The sequence below is a fragment of the Capsicum annuum genome, chromosome 10 (assembly GCF_002878395.1).
Source record: "Capsicum annuum cultivar UCD-10X-F1 chromosome 10, UCD10Xv1.1, whole genome shotgun sequence".
NCBI lineage: Eukaryota > Viridiplantae > Streptophyta > Magnoliopsida > Solanales > Solanaceae > Capsicum > Capsicum annuum.
In genome coordinates this window covers 107,773,153-107,796,840 of record NC_061120.1, presented here as the reverse complement: position 1 = coordinate 107,796,840, position 23,688 = coordinate 107,773,153, and positions in this window count along the sequence as shown.

Below are 23,688 nucleotides of genomic sequence, written 5' to 3'. Positions count from 1 at the left end.
GCCATCATAACCCTTGGTTTTTGGGTCATGAAAAATGAGTATCAGAGAAGCCAAGTTCGTTGCTCTCAATTGTTTAAGAACAGGTAGAGACTTATGGATTGGTACATAAATATCCCTATCCATCTTTGAAAGGATATAAGATGTCTTCAGGAAATTATCCTTATTTTTCCTTATCATGCAAATTTCCTTCCTACCTTATGTTCTAGATCATATTTCACCCTTTGTTATGCAGATAGAGATGACTAGATCTCATAAAATAAAAATGTTGAAACTTTATCCAAGGAGAAAGCCAAGTCTAGAGGGAGATATATTAGTCATAGATAGACTTGATATTGTGGATAGGCACATGGATCTGCCCCATCTAGAAGTTATTTTAGGGTACTTTCCCCTAAGCCTCTTATTGAGCATATTGGGGATGTGGGTCCCTCTTTGGTTCCACTGAGTTATTCTATACTAGTGTTGAAGGGGTTGTTGGTTCACTTGTTGACCCATTTTGAGGGTGCTTCTTTGATTGCGCCTGGTATTCCCCCAGCTTTGAGTATCATACCTACATCTATGCTAGATTATACTTATGGTGTTCTTTTATCCCTAAGTGTGGATTATCCATTAGTACCTATTTTTTTCTTTAGTTCTCTACAGAGCCCAAGTATTATTCCCCTTTAACTGTTGCATCTCAGTATGGTATTTCAAGGTCAGGAGTTCAGCCTTCATCTATATTGCCTTCTCAAAAGGGATCTCAACTTGCCAAATTCGCTATGCCTCCTCTCTTTGCTAATATAATTATGTCATTTAAGGATCAAAGTAGGTTTCAGAGATTTACTTATCTTGGTCCTTCTAAATTCAATTATGTAGGCTAAGATGCCTAGGATGTCGTGATTGACTGTAAGAAGAAGTTGCAGAACAAAGAAGTTGCATAACCTTTGTTCTCTTTATTTGTGTGGGGTTGCTTATACTACTTACTAGTTAAAAGATGCAGCTAGAGATAGGTGGGGGTTAATTGTTAGTTTGAGACCTCTTGATTCTCTAGAGATCATTTAGGATCGGTTTGTTAAGGCATTTTTATCGAAGTTTGAGCCTTACAGTCTGAGAGATCAACGAAGATATTTGATTGAGCTCTTAAAGAAGAACTCTATGACTATTATTAGTATAAAGCATGTTTCTATGCCTTGTCTAGGTATTCTTAAGTAAGCATTGCCACAGAATCTGAGAAGATTTTGATGTTCATGAAAGGATTAAATGTTTCTCTTCAGTTAGCTATTACTCGCGTGGTAGTGTATGGAGCATCTTTTTAGAGTATAGTGGATCATACTAAGATTACAGAGGATATTCTTTGAGCATCTCATGGAGAATCCAAAAAGGTGTAATGTCTGGGAGGGTTCAGAGGTCACATTTTTAGAGGTAGGAATTATTGAGGTTTACGTAGGTATCATAGTAGATATGTGCATGCAGCCTTGTAGAGTTTAGGTAGTGGGTCTTCTCGTTCTATAGTTTAGGGTGGTTATTTTAGTCCATTCATACCTCTTTCTATTGAGTTAATCCATGGTATTTTCTATATATATAATGAGACTAGCTATCTGGCTAATAATTTTCCCCGCCATATGTTTAGGGCTACTATTATTTCAACTATGAGAGGTAGAGGTTCTACTAAAGGTGCATAAGGTATAGGTAGTGGAGCTTGTAGTAGTAGTTGTAGGGCTATTCAACTAGTTGGTGGTTGTGGACAGTGATATGCTATACCTTTCAGACTATAGGTAGAGGATTTTGATGTTGTTATCACAGGTATCATCCCTATTTGTTTTAGATCTTTATCTATGTTATTTGACATGGGATTAAATTTTTCTATGTGTTTGTATATGTTGTTTCAGTTTTTGATTCTAATAGTGAGCCTCTTGCCATGCCAGTTCATGTATCTACCTTGGTAGGTGTCTCGTTAGTGGTGGATCGGGTACATTGATCTTATATTATGAATTTTGCTAGGAATAAGACTTGGAAAAATTTGCTTGTTCTTAATATGTTCCACTTCAATGTCATGTTATCTATGGATAGTTTGGTTTCTTACTATGTTGTCCTAGATTATTATGCAAAGATTCTAACTTTTTCTTTGATGAGTATGCCAAGGATAACTTTGACGGGTGGGCTTCATTTGGGTCACAAAAGGGTTATATCTTGTGTTAAGGATCGTTGCTTAGTTGAGAGGGGATGCTTGTATTATTTGGCTTATATTTATTATACTAGAGTTACTTAACCTCCCTCCTTGGAAACCTCCCTCCTTGGATTATGTTTGAGTTGTCCATAAGTGCATGGATGTGTTTGCTATTGATTTGCATAGTATGCCTCAGATTCATGAAGCTAGAAACCAATCCTATCTCTATTATACCAAATAGAATGGCCCTATAATACTCCATAATAATTTTAACCAGTTTATTTTTACCCCTCCCATGTGCATAATTGAAATTTATGACAAAAATTATGATAAAAGGAAGTTAAAAGTGTGTTTTGGGAAAGTTTTGAAATTTCCAAAAGGTGTTTGGGTTACTTTGGGACCTCGAGGTAGTTAGGGTCTATGATAGTGGCATGCCATGCCACTTATGCTCTGTCATAAGAGTGTGGCATGGAGGCTACCCTCTACGATAGCAGCGTGCCATGTTACTATGCATTTTTCATCTAGTTTTGTGTTTTTCACTTGAGGTGAGGGGTTTTTTGGTCCTTTACCCCATAAATGACTTTAAATCTATAGTGACCCTTTATTCTTCAAGTGTCAAAATTAAAGGGGTTTTTCCTCTTTAACTCCCAACCCAAGAAAGTTTAGGGGTTTTATAAGAAATCACTACTCTGGGATCTAAACTTCAATATTTCTACAATTTCTTCTATATTTTGGCATGTTTCTCTTTCCTTAACATGAATTTTATGTTTTGAAATAAATTTATTGAATATTTATATGGTTTGAATTGATGTGTTTGCAATTAGGTTGAGGGTCTTTTGTTGTTATTACTTGAATTCCTTTTTCCATGAATAAAATGGCTTATTCATCCTTTAATCAATGGCATTGGGACTAAATTGGTGCTTTTTGACTATGGTTGAAATGGGTGATAGGTATTAACCTCAACCCACATTGTAACTTGACTTTGAATATGAATATATAAATAATTTAACTTGGCTTTTTAAAACATTGCATTGCATTAAAGGATAAATGGATTAAATTAGATTTGGAATGCCCTTGGTGGCTATGGATTTGGAATTCCCTTGGTGGCCATGGTTTTTGCTTTTAAAGGGAACTTGGGAGGCTAACGGTTAAATTGACTTGTTTGGCATTATCATTATCTTGTATTCATATTGGTATGATGTTTCCATGTTGGAAAATTTTAAATAAAAGGCTTTTTGGTTAATGGATGGGTTATATGTGCAATTGTTCTAATTTGGGCTTAATAGGAATTGTGTATCTCACCGAGAAGGTGTATCCCTGAGGAGACCAAAATAGGAAACTATATTATTTGATGTTTGGGGTCTTTATGGCCATGTGTCTTATCAACATATTATATTTTAGATGGCTATCACCTTGGTGTCTGTAGTCTTTTCTAAGTACATGAGGCTTACATTGACTGGCACCCTTCTGAGAAGGAGTTTAACCTATATAGCCCATGGGTTCTTAGAATATTGGTATGAGCTACATAGTTCAGGTTAATATATTAAGCTATCATGTTAATTGACCTTTGTCCCTATCCCGACCTCCTCTATATATGTACAAATGTTAAGCATTTGGTTTATAAATTAATTTTGATAAATGCATTATTTTATCCCTAACCTATAGTTACATGAGGGTGCTCACCCCACTAACCATCCCCAAACACTGCATAATTTCATGATGTAGGTGTAGAGGACTTTTATGTTATTCCTGTGCAGTGTTATGTGGAAGGGTACTTCTATTAATCAATAATGAAGTGGTGAGCCTCCATCGTTCAGAAGGGCCTATAATTTCATTGTTCTTTCTTTATTATCTTAATAATTTTGGATTCATTTTTTCATAGAGGGGGGTATGTCCCGACTTAGTTGATTTCTCTATTTTTGATGCTTTAATGGATAGTATTGGGATGTCTTGGATGTCTTGAGTTGACTCTGATATTTCATTGGATCTATATATCTTTCATAGACCTATTTGGCTTCCATTGTTTACTTATTTTAAGATAAGTCTAAGGTGTTTGTATCCAACCCTATAGTGGGCTTGAGATGCCTATCACGACTAGGCCTGGGTTTGGATCATGATAGGATTGGTACTAGAGCACAGTTTAGGGTCGCTAGGCCTCCACAAATTTATGTTTAGTAGTGTATTTTTTTGGTGTATAGCTTGCCACACTTATAAGTGGGAGGCTACAAGGCATTTTGGAATGTTTTCCATTCTTGTTTTCTGTTTTGGGCTATAGACTCTAGTTATTATTAAACTTCTCCAACTTCTAGGTTACTCAAATTTTAGATCATTTCTCCCAATAGATCTAACGGTTGTAAAAATACTATTGGAACCTATGTCCTACCTGGGGAAGATATGGAGGGAGCTCTCCCTGTTTATGGTGTACAAACCAAGTCTAGGGTCTCTGCCCCTAACCGTACCTCCCATATAGGGTTCCATCAATCCCTACGAGTCCTTCTCGGGCTTCCCTAGTAGGTGATCCTTATGATCAGTTACCTTAGGAAGATATCTCTAATGCTGAGTATTCTATTAGTCTATTCATATGCTTGCTCAACTTATGGCATCACAGTACCGTCGGACTAATCCTGTTGGCACTATTGCTAGTTTGTTTGAGATTACTATGGTTTTATAGTTATGATGTTGAATCCCCCAATATTTACAATCTCTAAGGTTGAGGAAGATCTTTAATGGTTTGTTGATGATATGGAGAAGATCTTTAGAGTAATGCATGCTACTGATTTGGAAGGTGTGCAGTATGTGTCTTATCAGGTGAAGGATGTGGCTTACTAGTGTTATGAGAAGTGGTAAGATATAAGGGGTGATGGTCCTAAGTCAGTGGTATGGGTGAGTTTTTAGGAACTTTTCCTGATCACTTCTATTCTCAGGAGTAGAGGGAGTCTTAAGCCGATGAGTTTGTAAACCTGAAGCAGGGTAAGATAACTGTTAAGGAGTATGCCTTAAAGTTCCAGCAGTTGTCCCATTATGCTCTTGAGCTGGTGTCTAATATGAGTTCTAAAATGAGAAAGTTTTCTTCTAGATTATCTCGTGATTTGGTGTTAGAGTACAATAATGCTATGTTGAATAACGATATGGACATATCCAGGTTGGTGGTTTTTATGCAGTAGGTGGAGAATGATAAAATTAAGAAAGTAGAGATGGGAGAAAAGTAGGGAAAGAAGTTTAGATATCCAGAGTATGGAGCAAATCATCAAAACAGTGGGAGAGATGGTAGTTAGTGGACAAAGAAAAAGAATTGGGGAAGTTCCTATTTGTCAGCTAGTGTTTTCACCCTAAGACTTTAGGTGATCTTTAATTTTAGGAAAGCACTGATCCTAAGGCAAAGGGTGCCTAGGGTCTGGCCATAGGATATCAGTCAGCCCCACCATATCCTTCTTTTCATTTTTCTGTACAGCCTCACCGTGGATATTATGCTGAGCGAAAGGAATTGTATTTTAATTATTGCCAACCTGGTTATCTACTGCAGAATTGTCTTATAGATAAAGTTTCCACTGGAGATAATAAGGTCTCGGATGCCACTTCTTCAGCTTTTAAGCCTAAGGGCAACACATTAGGTACCAACAATCTCTTTATGTGTATTGTTTTCTTGATATGGGTTCTTCCCTATCTTATGTTACAATTTATGTAGCTATATATTTTGGTTTTTGTCCTAAAAGTATTTCTGATCCCTTTTTTATTTGTACTACGGTAGGTAATTCTATTATTGTTAGAAAAATCTATAGGGGTTGTATGGTATCCATTCTTCATAAGGAGACATTGGTATATTTGATAAAACTTGATATGGTAGATTTTGATGTATTCTTAGGAATGAATTAGCTCTGTTCATTCTATGTTATTCTAAATTGTTGGACCTGAAAGATCAGTTTTCATTTTCCTAATGAATTAGTTATTGAATGGGAGGGGAGCTCCTAAGTCCCTAAAAGGGGGTTTATTTTTTATTTTAAAGCTTAGGAAATAATTTCAAACTGGTGTGTGTATCATATAGTTCAGGTTAAAGATTCTAATTCTGAGAATCCCTCTTTGCAATCTGTCCTTGTGGTTAATGAATTTCCTAAATTTTTTTCTAGTGATCTTCTTGGAATTCCTTACAAAATAGAAATATTCGGGATTGACCTTCTTTTAGGTACCGATCCCATCTCTATTACTCATTATAAGATGGTTCTGGCTAATCTTAATTAACTAAAGAAGTAGTCAAAAGATCTTCTTGATAAGGGTTTCGTCCATCCTAGACTTTCTTGTGGGGTTCTCATATGCTTTTCGTGCATAAGAAAGATAGGTCACTTTGGATGTGTATAGACTATTGTTAGTTGAATAAGGTTATAATGAAAAATAAATACCCTCTCCATAGAATTCATGACCTATTAGATTAGCATTAGGGGGCAAGATGTTTCTCAAAAATTAACCTCCATATCATCAGTTGAAAATTAGGGAGGTTCATATTCCTGTTAATGCATTCAATACTCGGTATGGCCATTATGCGTTTTAGGTTATGTCATTTTGGTTGATTGATACTCTGGTATCTTTCATGGATCTTATGAATCGGGTTTTCAGGAAGTTCTTGGATTTGATTTTTATAGTCTTCATAGAAGACATCTTAGATTACTCCAAAAGTGAGGATGATCATGCCAATCACCTTTGAATTGTGCTGTGGGCTCTTAAGGACAAAAAGTTTTATGCAAAATTTTTTAAGGGTTAATTTTGGCTACATGCTATGACCTTTCTCGAGCAAGTAGTGTTCGATGAAGTGATCAAGATGGATCCAAAGAAAATTAAGGCAGTTGAGAAGTGGCCTAGACCCACGAATCCATCCAACATAAGGAGCTTCATGGGCTCAGTTGTGTGTTATAGTAGGTTTATAGAGAGCTTCTCATCTATTGATGCTCCTCTGATGAATTTCACTCAAAAAAGATAAAGTTTATGTGTTACGATTCTTGTAAACGTTATTTTGAGAAGTTAAAACATAAGTTGAATTCTGTCCCTATTTTTACTCTACCCAAGGGTACTGGGTTTTTTTGCATATTGTGATACATCTCGTGTAGGAATTGGTTGTGTATTAATAAAGCATGGTAAGGTTGTATCCTGTGCTTCTATGCTGCTTAAGGTTCATGAGAGGAATTATCAGACTCACAACCTAGAGTTTATGGTTGTGTTCTTTGCTTTGAAAATCTGGCCCCATTATCTTAATGGAGTGCATGTGGAAATTTATTCAAACTATAAGAGTTTGTAGTATGGTGTTTACCCGAAAGGAATTGAATCTCAAGCAAAGGTGGTGGCTTGAATTGCTTAAGGATTATGGAATGAGTTTTCATTACCATCTAGGTAAATCTAATGTAATTGTTGATGCTCTTAGAAGGCTTCCTATGGGGAGCTTATCTCATATGGAGAAGGAGAAAAGAGGGTTGATGAAGGATATTCATAGGATGGATAACTTGGGAGTTCGTCTTTTGAACTCTAAGGATGGAGGAATGATTGTTCAGGAAGTGGTTAAGTCGTCTCATGGTGTTAGGGTCAAGGAGAAATAGAGTATGGATCCCATACTTATGCAAATCAAGGATGATATGGGTCAACAAAAAGTTATGGCTTTCGAGATCGGGGGAGATGGTATCTTGAGGTATCAGGGAAGGTTTTGTGTCCCTAACGTAGATGGGTTGCTCAAAATTTTTTTCAGAGGCTCATGAGTCTAGATATACAGTTCATTTGCGTTCAACAAAGATGTATCATGACTTGAAGGAAATCTATTAGTGGAATTATTTGAAGAGAGATGTGGAAATTTTTGTTGTTAAGTGTATGGTTTGCCAGCAAGTCAAGGGTTAACATATGAGGCCTGGTGGAATGTCCCAAGAGATAGAATTGCCCATGGGGAAGTGGAAGATGATTAATATGCATTTCATTATCGGTATTCCACTACCCGCAATTAGTATGATTCTATTTAGGTCATTGTGGGTAGGATAACTAAGCCTACTCACTTCTTTCCCGTGAGGACTACCTACTCAGGAGAGGATTGTGCTAAGTTGTTCATTTAGGAGATAGTAAAGTTGCATGGGGCACTAGTGTCCATCATTTCAGACTGACTTACACAATTTTCTTCTCACTTCTGGCATTTATTTTAGAAAGGTTTGGGTACTCAAAAGAACCTTAGCACCACTTTCCATCCATTCAATCTTTGAAGGATATTCTAAGGGCCTACACAATTAATTTTAAAGGTTGTTGGGTGGACCATTTGCCTCTTATTGAATTTGCTTAAAACAATAGTTATTATTCCAACATTCAAACAGACCCTTTTTAGGCTCTTTATGGTAGAAGGTGCAGATCACCTATTGGATGATTTGACGTGAGAGAGACGAGGTTGTTTGTCCCAGACTTTGTTCACTATGCCATGAAGAAGGTGAAAATGATTAGAGAAAGTGTTAAGACTTATCAAAGTCGCAAAAAGTATTCCGCGGATGTAAGGCAAAGAGAGCTTGAGCTTAAAGTAAGTGATTGGTTGTTCTTGAAGGTTTCTTCTATGAAAGGAGTCATGAGATTTGGGAATAAAGGGAAGCCTAGTCCATGTTACATTTGTCCATATCAAATTTGAAGAAGAATTAGGAATGCTTCATATGAATTTGATTTACCAGAGAGCTTGGCTTTGATTCTTCCCATTTTACTTAAGTTCATGCTTAAAAAGTGTGTGGGTGACCCTTCCTTGATAGTTCCTATTGAGGAAGTGGATGATAAGGATTCATTTTCTTAGGAGGAATTCCCGATTGAGATATTGGATAGGCAAGTTCATTTATTGATGACAAAGGATATAGCTTCGGTGAAAGTGTTTTTGAGAAATAAAAAGGTAGAAGAGGCTACATAGGTAGAAAAAGAAGATATGAAAGCCTAGTACCCATTCTTGTTCCCCTAGTTGGATGAAAGTTCTTAAGGTATGAACTTCATTTCCCTCTTATCGCATATCGAATTGGTTCCTGGATTCTACTTTGTCCTTTCTATTATAATGCTAAACAGGTCCCAACTCCTCATTCGAGGAAGAATGATCCAAAGGGGGGATAACGTAAGATCCTGTAATAATTTCGACCATTTTATTTTTGACACGACCTACACAAGGTCCTTGTCTTAATAGGCATCCCAAGTCCAACCGGGACTGGATACCTCCCTCGTTACCCAACACAGCAAACTAACACATATCCTGAGTCGAATGAATCCTGAACATATATCAAGATAGTGTTATTGTAAAATCTAGGACTCTGTGACCACGAAAATGAGCCCAACCATCCGATACCAACCAATAACCAATGGAAAACTAAATCGTATTCCTAAACTATAACCATATGAGTTACAAAATAATTATTTATAATCGCAAAATAAAAAAGAATGGAAAAACCAAGAATATAGTCAACCGGTATCAGCACCAATACCAATACCAATACTAAGGATAACATCAATACCGATCCTACCCATACCAATGCTAGAATGATAGCTATAGTTGTACGAAAACTCTACAAAAGGTAGATGCTCAACCCAATTGCCACCATAGTAAATCACGCACGCCCAAAGCATATCCTCCAATTGTTGAATAGTTCTCTCTGCTTGCCCATCCATCTGAGAAGGAAAAGCAGTACTCAGACTAGCCCTAGTATCCAATCCCTTCTGGAAAGACCATTAGAAATGAGATGAAAACTGGATACCACGATCGGATGTAACCGAAACAGGTACCTTATGCAGCTTCACAACCTCCTGGAAATATAACTTCACATAATCCTCCGCTGAAAAGGTTGTCCTAATTGGCCAGAAGTGAGAAGACTTTTCCATCCTATCCACGATGACACAAATTGAATAAAATTTCTTCCGAGACCTAGGAAGACCGGTAACAAAATCCCGATTTGATTACCTCTTATTTCCATTCAGGCAAACAAATTTTTTGATACATCCCACAAGGACTTATGTGCTCAACTTTGACTTGTTGTCACACCATGCACTTTCCTACAAAATAAGCCACATCCATTTTCATACCATTACACCAATACATCTCATTAAGGTCATGATACACCATTGTCAAATAGGGTTGAACAGCATACCGCTATTCATGCGCCATATCCAAAACCCTCTGTCGCAAACCGTTCATATCAAGAACACACAACCTTCCTCGGTACCATAAAGGAGGATCACCACTGACTTCAAGACCATCACCTTTTGCTCACCAATATCACTCTTGTTATTCATCAAGATAGGATCCAGCACTTGCATCTCCTTAATCTATGCACCAAGAGATCACCAAACCACTTCTTATACCATTACACCACCATTTCTAGAATCCAAGAGACAAACTCTAGGATTAGCCAAGCGATGAATATCCTTCACCAATTCCCGCTTTAGACTCTACACATGAGCCAAACTCCCCATGGACAACCTTCTAAGAGCATCAGCAACCATTTTATCTTTACTTGGGTGGTAGTGAAGGCTCATATCATAGTCCTTAAAAAGCTGCAACTATCTCATCTACCTGAAATTTAGCTCCTTCTAAGTGAACACATACTGTAGACTCTTATCATCAGAAAATATGTCCACATGCACTCCATATAAATAATATCGCCAAATTTTAAAATAAAAAACCACAGACAACAACTCCCAATCATAAGTAGGATATTTCCTTTCATGCACCTTTAACTGCCTAGAATAATAAATAGGCAATCACCTTCCCATGATGCATCAACACGCAACCTAGTCCCACACGAGATGCATCACATAAACCACAAACCCCTCATTGCCTTCAGGCAATGTAAAAATCAGAGGTGAAGTTAGCTTATCCTTAAGCTTCTCGAAATTCCCTTCACAGGTATTCAACCAAGAAAACTTTACCTTCTTTTGAGTAAACTTAGTTAATGGGGCACCTATCATCGACAAACTTTCCATGAACCCTCTATAATATCAAGCCAAACTTAAGAATCTCCAAATGCCGGTTATAGTCGTTGGTCTAGGCCACCTTTTAACTGCAACAACCTTTTATGGATCCACCATGATCCCCTTACTAGAAATAATATGACCCAAGAAAGTCACATTGTTCAACCAAAACTCACACTTAGAGAACTTGGCATACAATTATTGTACCTTCACGGTCTGTAACACCACATGGAGGTCATTGGCATGATCCACGCATGATCCACCTCACCTTCAGAATACACAAAGATGTCATCAATGATCACAATGAAAAAAAAGAACAAAAAACTGCCTGAAAACCCTATTCATCAAATCCATAAACGCCGCTAGGGCATTAGTCAAACCAAATGACATCACCAAGAATTCAAAGTGCCCATACCGAGTACGAAAAGTTATCTTAGGAATATCCACATTCCTAATCTTAAGATGATGCCAAAGATTTATCATAGAAAAAAAAACATGGAACCTTTCAACTGATCAAACAAGTCATCTATCCTTGGAAGAGAACACTTGTTCTTGACTGTTACCTTAATCAATTGTCGATAGTCAAAGCATATCAAAAAGGAACCATCCTTTTTTCTGCACAAACAACATCGGTATACCCCACGGGGATACACTAGAATGAATAAACCCCATATCCAGAAGATCCTAAAATTGCTTCATAAATTCTCTTATCTCAGCCAGAGCTATTCTGTAAGGTAGAATATATATTGGATGAGTGTCTGAAACTGAATCAATACCAAACACAATCTCCTTATTTGGAGGAACACCAGCAAGATCATCTGGTAAAACATCAAGAAATAATTGACCACCTAAACCGAATAAAAATAAGGACCTTTCAAGTTAGAATCCTTTACCCAGACCAAGGGATAAAGACACCTTTTGGATATTAATATGTGATCTCCAAGATAAGAAATAAAACTTCCCCTAGGAGCTAGGGAACCACCCTCCTAATTAATAATTGGTTCACCAAGGAACCTAAAGACAACCTTATGGGTATGATAATCTAAGGGTGTACAAAAAGAGTGTAACAAATTCATACTAAGAATAATATCTAAATCCACCTTATAAAGTTCAGATAAGTCCACCAAAGTCTCTCTATTACCAATATATACCACAAGCATACCCTAAAGACTCTTTTAGAAATAACCATGTAACCTACCGGGGTAGAAATAGAAATGGATCCAAAATAACCTCAAGATAAAGACCAAAACACAACTACAAATAGCGTCATATAAGAAAGAGTGGACACTGAATCAAGCAGACAATACACAGTACAAGAAAAGAGTAATATATACCAGTAATGACATTACGTAATACCTCAGACTCCTGTAGAGATACAAGAGAATATAACCAATACAGACCAGTGCCAGTACCAGAAGTAGGAGAATATGTAGTAGCAGCACCACTAGGTATAGGAGCAGAAAATGAAACAACTAGAGCTATGACCGCACCCAAAGCACCCTTACCAAGAGGACAATTCCTGAGCAAATAGATTGGATGGACATAATTTAAACATTTGTCCCTTCCTTCATCGGAAAATCCCCTATGAATATGACTACTAAACAAGCAAAGTGGGCATAAAAAAATCAGTTGAACCCCACTCGCCTGAGATTGGTCACCCTAAACCCAAAAATTATCACCACCCTACTAACGCCTATCACTCGAATGCTTTGGGTAAGGAGCACTAGCAGTGGAGGAGGAACCAGAACTTTCCCGCTTCTTCTTTGGCCACTTACCGCATCGCAATCACCATGTTGTTGCCCACTACCCTGTTCAAAAGACCTAAACTTCTTACCCTTCCTTTCCCTGAACTTTACCTATCTCTTTTTTTCATCCTTTATTTTTTACATATGGACAACCATCATTGAAATATCCATATCCTTAATCAGCAATGCAGTCTTAGTTTTAAGGATCAAATCCCAAGATAGAGAAGTGAAAATTCTCATCCTCACCTTGATATCAGACACCAAGTACGGACCATACCTTGAAAGTTGATGAAACTTCAAGGCATAATCCTTGACTGACATTCTCACCTTAAAAGGATTCGCAAACTCCTCCATCTTAATTTCCCTTAGCTCTTGAGGAAATAAGCGATCTAGAAAAGTATTTCAAAAAGTTTACCATAAGTATAACTCCTCAACATCACTTATATCATATCCTACTCCTCGTACCATTGGTACGCTACATACTTATGCTGATAATCCGTAAAATTCACCCCTTCCACATTCATGCCCTACATCACCCTGATGATTTTCTCAATTTCATCTAAGAAGCCCTGAGGATCCTCCTCCACCTTTATTCCAGTAAAAGTAGAAGGATTCATCTTCATAAACTGGCGAACCATTGTGGCCTCAGTAGATAAAACACATGATGCATCCTACTCAACCTAAGCAGCAACCAACTGACTAATGGTTTTAATCGATTGATAAAATTTTGCATTCATCACCTCACCTTGAAGAATACTAGTAGAAACCAGTGGGACTCCTGAAATATTAGGGATTGGACCCCTAGATCGAGTATAGATACCATATGTCCCTTCCACGTCATCCCCAAATAGGACAAAAGAGTTTCCTTATGTTTTAAATCGTCAAGGCATGATCCAAAAAGCAAGAAAACAAGGATTAGATAAGATTCCATGGCATAGACTCCAATCTTAAAAATATAATACCAAGAAACTAAAACATTCCTAAATGCCTTATAACCTCTCACTTATGAGTGTGGCGCACTATATACCCCTAAAGTGACTCTAATAGACACTGCTTTGTAGATCCTCAGTTGACTATAAACGTAAATCTCTGATACAACATTAACACGACCTGAAGTAGGGCCTTGTTATAATGGGCATCCCAAGTCCAACTGGGACTGGAGACCATCCCGATTACCTAACCCAACTAACCAACATATATCTTTAGTCAGATGATTTCTAAACATATAACAAGATAGTGTTATTGTAAAATCTAGGACTCTAGGATAGTTCTATGATCGTGACTACCCAAACAAGCCCTATCGTCTGATACAAACCAATAACTAATGCCAAACCAAACCTCTCTTTAAAACCATAACCAGCAAAAATAATTATATGTAATCCCTAAGTAAAAGAGGATGGAACAACTAACAATATAGTCAATCGGTGACATACCAAATACAAATACCAATACTAAGGCTAATATCAATACCTATCTCACCCATACCAACCCCATAGAAGTTCCATAAAATCCTTTCACCAAAAGAAAACCAATATTCGATAGTGGCATACCCCCAATCATAGCAAAAATCAATATCCATAAAATAACCATAGTATATGAAAATGTCCATAACATGAAATAGAGCCTTCGAAAAGATGGAAGATCACTACTTAAATCCAAAAGATGATCTCATAATTCAAACACTATCCAGGAAGAGTTGAATGGTTCATTTCTATATTTTGTCGGGCTATTGCCACCCGAAGATGGGTTAGTGAGTGAACACTAGCATGAACTCAAGATAAGGATAAAATAATGTCATCTAGTAAAATCAAGTAAACCAAACATATGAATACAAACCATATATATAAATATATATATATATATAACACCATGCCAATAAAGGGAACTGGGTTTAGCTTGCATTTAATACCATTGACTGAGTATGTGTTGATTAGTATTCTATAACCACCCACGGGCTATATGGGTCCAATATAACCCCTTGAAAGAGTCCCGATGCTTGTAGCCACACAAATCAAAGATAACATAAGAGTAGGGGATTCCCAAGTACCCTTCTCTCTCTATGATACATATCTATAGTTTACATAGAGGATTCTCATCTACCTCATAGTATAATAAATATCTCCATGACTAACCCCTTATTTTAACAAATATGAGTTTTCTGTGTTTATTCATTGAACTCCCACCTTTAAGGTTAGATATCACACCCCTCTATTATTTCTAATTAAAACCATTTCCAACAAACCAATCCATTATTACACTTATTATTAACTAAGAAAATTAATAATGGTATCGTCCTACCGAATATACCTTAGAAGTATTATTCTAATCTAATTTTTTAATGTAAAAGGATTCATGTGTACCCATTTACCAAATTAACTTGGGGAAATCCCATGTACACCACAAATGTTCCATAATGTTTGCTCTGGGGAGTCCTATGTACCCCACAAGTTGTCCATTAATATGTTTACTTGGGAGATTCCATTGTACCCACAAGGATATTCAAATTAAAACCAAACCATTCCAAACTATTTAAACTATTTAGAGTTCCATTACAAAGTTTAAACCATGCAATTGTTCAATTAAAAATCCAATAATATAGTAAAATCCTTTTCGTAGGTATTTTATCAAACAAGTTAGGGGCATAGTATTTCCAAAACCAAAACCAATTACCATGTGGCCATTGCTATGCAACCATTATCAAAAACCACCATTAAAACATGTAAAGACATAATTAAAACATGGGAAATCCATAAATAAGGCATTATAACCATAGCCCCGACACATATTTAAAAACCCTAAAACCATATAATAAATCATGCCATGAAGACACTATGTAAAACCATGCCTTTAGTTGGAACTAACAATGAGGGAAGTGTAAATTCTTTAATTGAGAAAATAATACAGAGAAATCGCCAATACAAGCCCCAAATTAATCCATAAGGTAAAACCCTAACTTTCTTTACAAAAGAACTTCAAAGAGAATGTGTTTTCTAAGTTTTAATCAATGGAATAACAGGGAAAATAATATCCCAAGTGAGTTAAAATTAATGTGGTCTTACTAGGTTAAGTGGGGAAATTTCCAGATTTTTCTCACTTAAACTGCATAAATATCCAATCATAGGGTACCACTACACCATGCGATTTATGCCCTCTATTCGAGTAACACCCACCACTCATATCCAAGGCCTCCTTATTGGACCCAATAGTGTCCAATGTATGAATCACCCAAACCAAGTCATACTAAGTATATGACTACTACCTTTGACTCATAAATCTAGCAAAATAGAATCACAAAAGGTATGAACATTTTCCATCATACGAGTCCATGGTATGACTCGTACCTTGGCTTACAACTTATGGTAAACCACTCATACTCGGATGAAGTTACCATGTATAAGATTAATTAAAGGTAATAACCAAACCAAATGACCCATATCCACCAATATGACTCATACCACTCAAGTTGTATCCAAGCCAGAAATAAATCCACCCTACCAATCATTATTGGTCAGCATACCACCAACCCTTACCACTCATACGTCAGTGTATGACTTATTTCCCCTAGTCAAAACTATTCTAGAAACCAAGAATCTAGGAAATTTTCTAAGGTTCAAAAACACAGCGTGTTATAGTCTACCCTACTTGGAACATTCATCCCTGAATAACGGACATAGTATGGTAACCACAAGAATAATTTATTTGTATTATCAAATATTAATCCAACCTTTATCCAAGTTAGAAATAAAGATGCATGGATATTAATATTTTATTTAACAAAGTTTGAAAGAAAAGTATGTTGAAGAACGCATACCTGTCATACGAATCCCAAGAATAGAAAATAGACGTAAATATTTGGACTTCATGTACTCTTTTGTTACCGATGTAGCCTCTTCTACCTTGTCGTTCTACCATAAAACCCTAACTGAGGCAATATCCTTGGTTTGTAACCAACAAACCTTCCTATTAAAGATCAAAACCAAGGCCTCTTCATAAGATAAAGAATCAAGGATACCCAATCCATCCCAAAGAACAACCGAAAGAAGGATCACCAATTCACTTTCTCAATATGGAAACATAAAATATAATGAGTGGTGACTTTATCCCTCATTTGCACCAAATATTTGTGCACACTACCATATTTGTTTCAAGAAAACAAGGCATCATCATGATTTAAAATTACTAATATCCATATTTTGTAGGTATATAGTTGATAATATAAACAGTTATAGATTAGTGCTAAAAAAGATCAAATAGAAACAAAAGAAGTGCAGTTAAAGACTTGGAACAATTTAGCCTCGGTTACCGCATTTGCAGTCAGTCAAAGATGGTTAGGATAGTGCAATCGTGTATCACAACCACGGTCATGTTGCCGCAATCATAGACAACCTTATGCAATCATGGCTAAGTGAGTGTATGACCCAGGGCAGTTTATAATTTCTCATTGATGAATCCCAAATCTTATATAGGAAAAAGCCCTTACTTCATTGGATATTACTTACCTCATAGGCATTGATTAATTTTAAGCAAGAACATTAATTGGGAAAGGATGTAACTAATTTTAAAGAGGTAAATTCTCAGTGTTTTTGTAAAAAAATAAATGTTGTGGATAATACTTATGGTATATCTCTCTTTACTTTCTTCATAAGTGGTGAAGCAATTTAGTCTTGGGATTATATTGAACTAACAAATAATTGTGGGTGGGTGTTGTGGCATATACTTGATGTTTAGTAGTTGAGTATGGATTCCATCATTGTAGGGTTTATTAGTTGGAATTTATAGGTAAAACACCCAAATCTCCAAATGTGTTTGATGGGTGAAAACCCCAAACTATAGAAACCCTTATCATCCTTGAAAGAGGGATGATGTTGAGCATATTGTAACCCATAACATCCTTGAAAGAGGGTTATAGGGGGATAAGGCAACGGTGGACAATTTACCCTATGGTTTACTACCTTTTACAATCCTAGAAATAAGTTTAATAGGAGGGTATATCTTATCAAGAGCATTATCTTATGAATAGGGATGCTTAATTAAAGTTTTGGGTGATTACAAATTGCACACTTTCTAGGTGCTCGAAAGAGCCAACGTGTGAAATCCTTGTGATTTTGTTGAAAGACTATCAACAAAGACCTTCGACCTAGCCTATACTTTACTCAAAAACTAAGTTTCATGTTGGACTCTTAATAACCCATGCACTCCTTAGCTTTAGGTAGACATAATTCCAAGATTTTCTCAAATCTTAATTTTTAACTAAAAGTGCTAAATAAGTGTGCTGGTAACCAAAGATTGTCGCAAATTGCATTCAAACCAATCCCCCCCTACACTTTATTATATATGTTGTGTCTGTTAGCATTTTAGGTAACCTTTTAGTAATTAGTACACCCATAGGATTTGAAATTTATTATTTACTCCTTGTGGATGATACCCTAACATGAGTTAGGATATTGACAATGACCGCCTCACCCCTCAAACATGGGAGTGAGTTGAGCGTTATTAAAATGGCACCATTGTAGGGGAGAAAAATATAGATTTTACTTGTGTGGTGTGATTCTTACTTGGGAATACCGGGCTGGTATAAATTACTTAATTTGTAGTTTTTGAATTTTTTTATAGGTGATCAAAGTGTTAACCGAACAATGAGTGATAAGGAAAGAAACCTGGGCCCATTGATAGTCTTCTAGATGATGAGGTCCATCTAAATGAAGTGGGCCAAACAAGTACAATCTGTATACCACCAATTAATAGGAACAGTCTTTCATGTGACTAGTATCATTCCTTACATGTTGTAAATGAAAGGATTGTACGGGGGTTAAGCTTTTGAGGACCCAAATATCTATTTAAAGTATTTCGTAGAAGTGCGTGTGCCATTAAATACAACAGACATTACTCAAAAATCCATATGGCTTTGCCTCTTCCCATTCTCACTAATGGGAAAGGTGGTTTTATGGATCTATTCACATCTACTCGGCTCAATTACATCTTGGGATGAGCTTAACATGTTGTTTCTTCATATATAATTCCCACCATCTAAAATTTTTCAAAAGCATGACGAGATTGTGAATTTTTGGCAAATGAATGGAGAGCCATTGTTTGAAACTTAGGAATGGTTTAGTGGAAAATTAGCCCAATTCCCAAATCATAAGGTCTCAGAGAAGATGTTTCTCGAGATCTCCAATAGGGCTCTTGATCCATTAAACAAAATGATGGTGGATAATACGGCAAGTGGCTCTATAGTAAAGATGCATGATACTTCTCGAGATATTCTATAGTGCCCTTGATTCATTAAGTAAAACGATAGTGGATAATGCAATGGGTGGCTCTATAGTGTAGATGCATCACTATGTGGCCTTTTTTATAGGAGATGTGTCAAAGCAAACCTAGGGTTCGCATACCTGGAATACCGAAGTTCCAAAGATCCCTTTCACTATTTCCATGGTTGATAATAAAAAAAGATAGTGAAATGAAGAGAAAGAGGAGACCATTGGGAAAATGATGACCCAACTTGAACTCTTTACACAGCATGTTATGGGTGCACCTATAAAAGTGGTAAATGTCATAGCATAAAAATATGATGAAGATGATGAAGAATTTAAAAAATTAGATGAGGAAGTCTGATATTTTTCTAACTACTTAGGGGGTCTCACCCCGCCTATTAAATGCAAGGTAGGAATCAAGGTTAGATGGAATGCGAGTGGGATATAGATTGTAGGGATAGAGAGTGTGATTATGACCATTATGTTCCCCCTCATGATCAATCCAAGATCAAGGAGTCAAGTTCAATCGACCTCAAAAAATTCAAGCCCAAGGATGTGCTAGCTAGAATATTAAATAGAGTGGAAGGTACAGACAAAATGGTCCTTGAGTTGAAAGGTGACTTCTCTCGACAGTCTTAAATCATGGTGTCTCACTCTACCTCTATCAAGCAATTAGAGACCCAAATTGGGCAAATCTCCACGCAACTAATTTCTATGCCTAGCGGTGGACTCTCTAGTGACACGAGTGTTAATCTAAAGAATGATGCTCAAGTTCTATAAATGGTCACAAGGAGTGGAAAGATACTTTATGAATCCATCAAAGAAGACTTGATCAAGAAAATGCCTAAGACTAAAGCAAAGGAGGTGTTACCTCAAAATTGAGAAAAAATTGATGAGAAAGAGACTGAGGAAACTGACGAAGAAGTGGTTGAGGTTAAAAAACCAAAAATTGAAGCTAGACCCATAATCCAAGTTCTTTCCTCAATCCCTCAACAACATCATAAAAAAAGTGGAGGGTAACAAATTGAGGAAGTTCATGGAAAAACTTAGTAATTTATTGCTAAACATTCCGTTACTCAAGGCGATCCAAGATATTCCAAGATACACTAAGTTAAAAAGAAAGTTCATGTCCCAAAAGAATCTTGTCAAAGGTGAAACTATCAAGGTCACTAATGGGTGTAGTGCTATCATGGATAGTAAGGTTGCGAAAAAGTAAGATGACCCCAGAGCATTCACAATTCCTTACACAATAGGATGCATGAGTTTGCAAAAGATTTATATGACCTTGGTGCAAGTAACAACTTAATGCCTTTCATCATCTACAAAAATATTATATTGGATTCCCCTATACCGACCTCTATGCAACTCTTAATGGTAGACCAATTTATCAAAAGACCAATGGGAATTTTTTTTGATGTCCTTATTAAAGTGGATAAGTTTATACTTTTAGAGGATTTTGTGGTATTGGATTATGAAATGGACCAAGAGGTACCTATTATCTTTGATTGCCCCTTCTTGGCCACCGTAAGATCCATTGTCGATTTAGAGATGGGGGGAATGATGTTTAGGGTACAAGAGAATGGGGTCTCTTTCAAAATTTATAAGACAAAGAAACAAACCACAAAAGTTTAAGTTATGTCTGCAGTGGATTTTGAGAGCGAGAAGGCGAATAAAGAGGGGCTTAAGGACCCACATTGAAAATATAATAATGAAAATATCATGCCACAATGTTAACTAAGGCTCTAGGAGGGAGTCAACTCACAAATACCATTAAAGTGGCTCGTATCCTTTTTGTTATGTTTTTATAGCATAGATGTTAGTTTTTACATCCCAATAACTCATGTGTTTATGGCACTATAGAGTTCATTGGATAAGCGTGGAAAGGGGGAAGTATGCGAATTTGCATTAAAAACTATACAGAGGAAAAATCTATCGAAAATTGAGCAAAAAGTTTAACAATGGAAAATAGGGAGCAGAAATGCTCTCAGTTACAGTGATTTTGGTCCATAGGCATGATCGCAATCACCCATGTGTCTACAATCACGGCCATATGACCACGGTTGAGGTTACTTCAACCACTTAATCCCTAATTTCCCCCATTTTCCTCAACTCCCTTTCAATTTTTATTCACTACTTAGACCGAATTCTGGCCAAGCTTTTGAACTCTCCAACAGCATCCTAGTATCCTCTTTTCATCATAATTCCGGTAGCTATCATGAATCTATGCTTCAAAGCATTAAAAATAAGCCTTATAATATATGATTTTGAGATGGCCTAAATTTTTATTGTTAAACTTCCATGTTGTAATAATTAATATTTGTGTGGTGTTGGGTGTTTGATTAAGGTGTGCACACAAGTGGAAAAATCTTGAGTACCCAAAATTATTTGCAAAATGTAGACAAATGCGGTGTGTACACCAAGTATTTTATACATTGCCCAGCTGAACTTTAAATAATAATATTTGCTGATTGAGAGGGCGCATTCGAACACTTATTAGCATTGTTTAATTGGTCTTCATATAAATCTAGCTGGCAGAGCATGCTAGTGGCCTAATTATTTGGAAGGGTTTTGAACATGAGAATCTAGTACAAACCAACCTAAAGTATCGCGACTGCAGTCATGATCTGCGGTTGCAACACTGTGAATGAGGTTATCGCCTGCGATCATAGTAATTAGGGCCAGTTTCCTACCATGTCAAAATTCCTGCACTTCTAATTTTTAACCAAGCATTTCCAAGCACCCATTCCAATGATCCTTAGTAAATAATGGGCATATATTGCATGCTAAGTTATCATTGATTTATATCATGTGTGCCTAGTTCTTCCACGATAACATCTTGGACAACGATGATCACATTCGATTCATGGAACTCTAGTGCAACTCTCTCTACTATAGAGATCTTCAGAGAACAAAGATGAGGAAAGAGGGATTTTTTTGGAGAATGTGCCAGAGAATCTACTGGTATTTCATGAAAAACTTAAAGCCATGGGGTGGCGGTGCTTTGTACCGAATCCATCCATTGCAAATGAACAATGGTTCCATGAATTTTATGCCAACATCAGTAAAGTGACTTTATTGTACACAGTTAATATGACTATTAAGATCGGGGAAAACCGGTGAGAGTTGGGGCTAAGAAAATCAATGATGTTTATGGGCTCCAACATAAAGACATGGGTGAATTCAAATAAAAAGTATGTAAATTGGGGAGTTGGTTGGTGCAATGGCTATGCCCTGGAAAAAAAGTATCTTAGGCAAAAAGTAAAAGTAACATCTTCAAGAACAACTTCACGTTCGAGGCTCAGATATGGTTGCACATTATTTGTAGCCAAGACTCTTTTTTCACCCACATGAAAATAGTCCTAGACCTTCATGCTTGGATAGTTGATTGTATCCTAGACGTCATCCCTTTGGATGTTTGTCAGCTCGTGGTCAATAAAATAGATTATTTCAAATGACAAAGTGGTGCGCATCTCTTCTTCCCCTCTTTGATTACTGGGTTTTGTAGGAGAGAGAGGGTTGAGGAGTATGATAATGATAAATGGGTATACCCTATTTCCCCCACCTACCCCTTAAGGATTTGAGAAGAGGATGCACCTAGCAAAGGAAGAAAGAGAAAAATCAACTTGGAAAAGTCAGCATATGTTGAGCCTAAGTCTTGTGGACCAAGCATCACTGGACCTCTTAAGGAGATTGGATTTGATATTTCATCCATTAGGGATCTTGTGTCTAGTTTTAATCAAGGATCGGGAGCACCTTCCACCACCCATCATTCATATGTGTCACATGTTGATTATGAGAAGTACAGAGAGGACCAAAAGAAGCAAAAATCTACTATTTCTAGGATTGAGAAAGCCTATTCCTCTTTGAGCGTTTGGAATTTTCTTTGGCAAGGCTTGGTTGTTAAAATTATCATAGGCAAACTTGTGACATTAGAAACCCTCTTTAGCCTAAAAATCCTACCAATACATAGGAGTTACCCATAGTCACCCTCTTTGCGCCTTTGGACTTTTCTTTGGCAAGAATATTACAAGTCATGACCCTTCTATTATTCCTCTTTTGAACCCTACCCTCCTTGAAATTAAGAAGACAATTAGAGGCTAAATGGCTAAGTTGGGGTTAGAGGAAATTGAAAATTGTATAGTTAGGCCATGTTATCATAAGAAAGTACCTACAAGCTTAAGCTAATAAAGTAAAATAATTATAAGAATGAAAAGATCCAACAAAGGAAAGAAAGGCATGATTGACGCACAAAAAAAGAGAAAGAGAAAAGTCGGAAAATCAAGAAAAGGCAAAGTAGGCACAATAGTAAAGGAAAAAAATGGCCTAATAGAAAAAGTTAAAAAGAGTATGATGTGGAAGTTAAAAGAGGTTTTAGGCTTATTGTCCTAAGTTGATATCCTACACTATCTTAAACTAACATTAATGCTCAAAAAGTCCTTTGTGATTTCCAACCAATTATGTTCATTGTAGTGGCGATTGAAAATAGAGGAAATCATATGGAATGGTACGCATTCACATTGGTAATTTCTTGAGGGATAGAGTATTTTGCACTTAAACTCCTTGTTGCAGTGTTAGTAAATAGGTGTGTAAAATTTTATTTCTT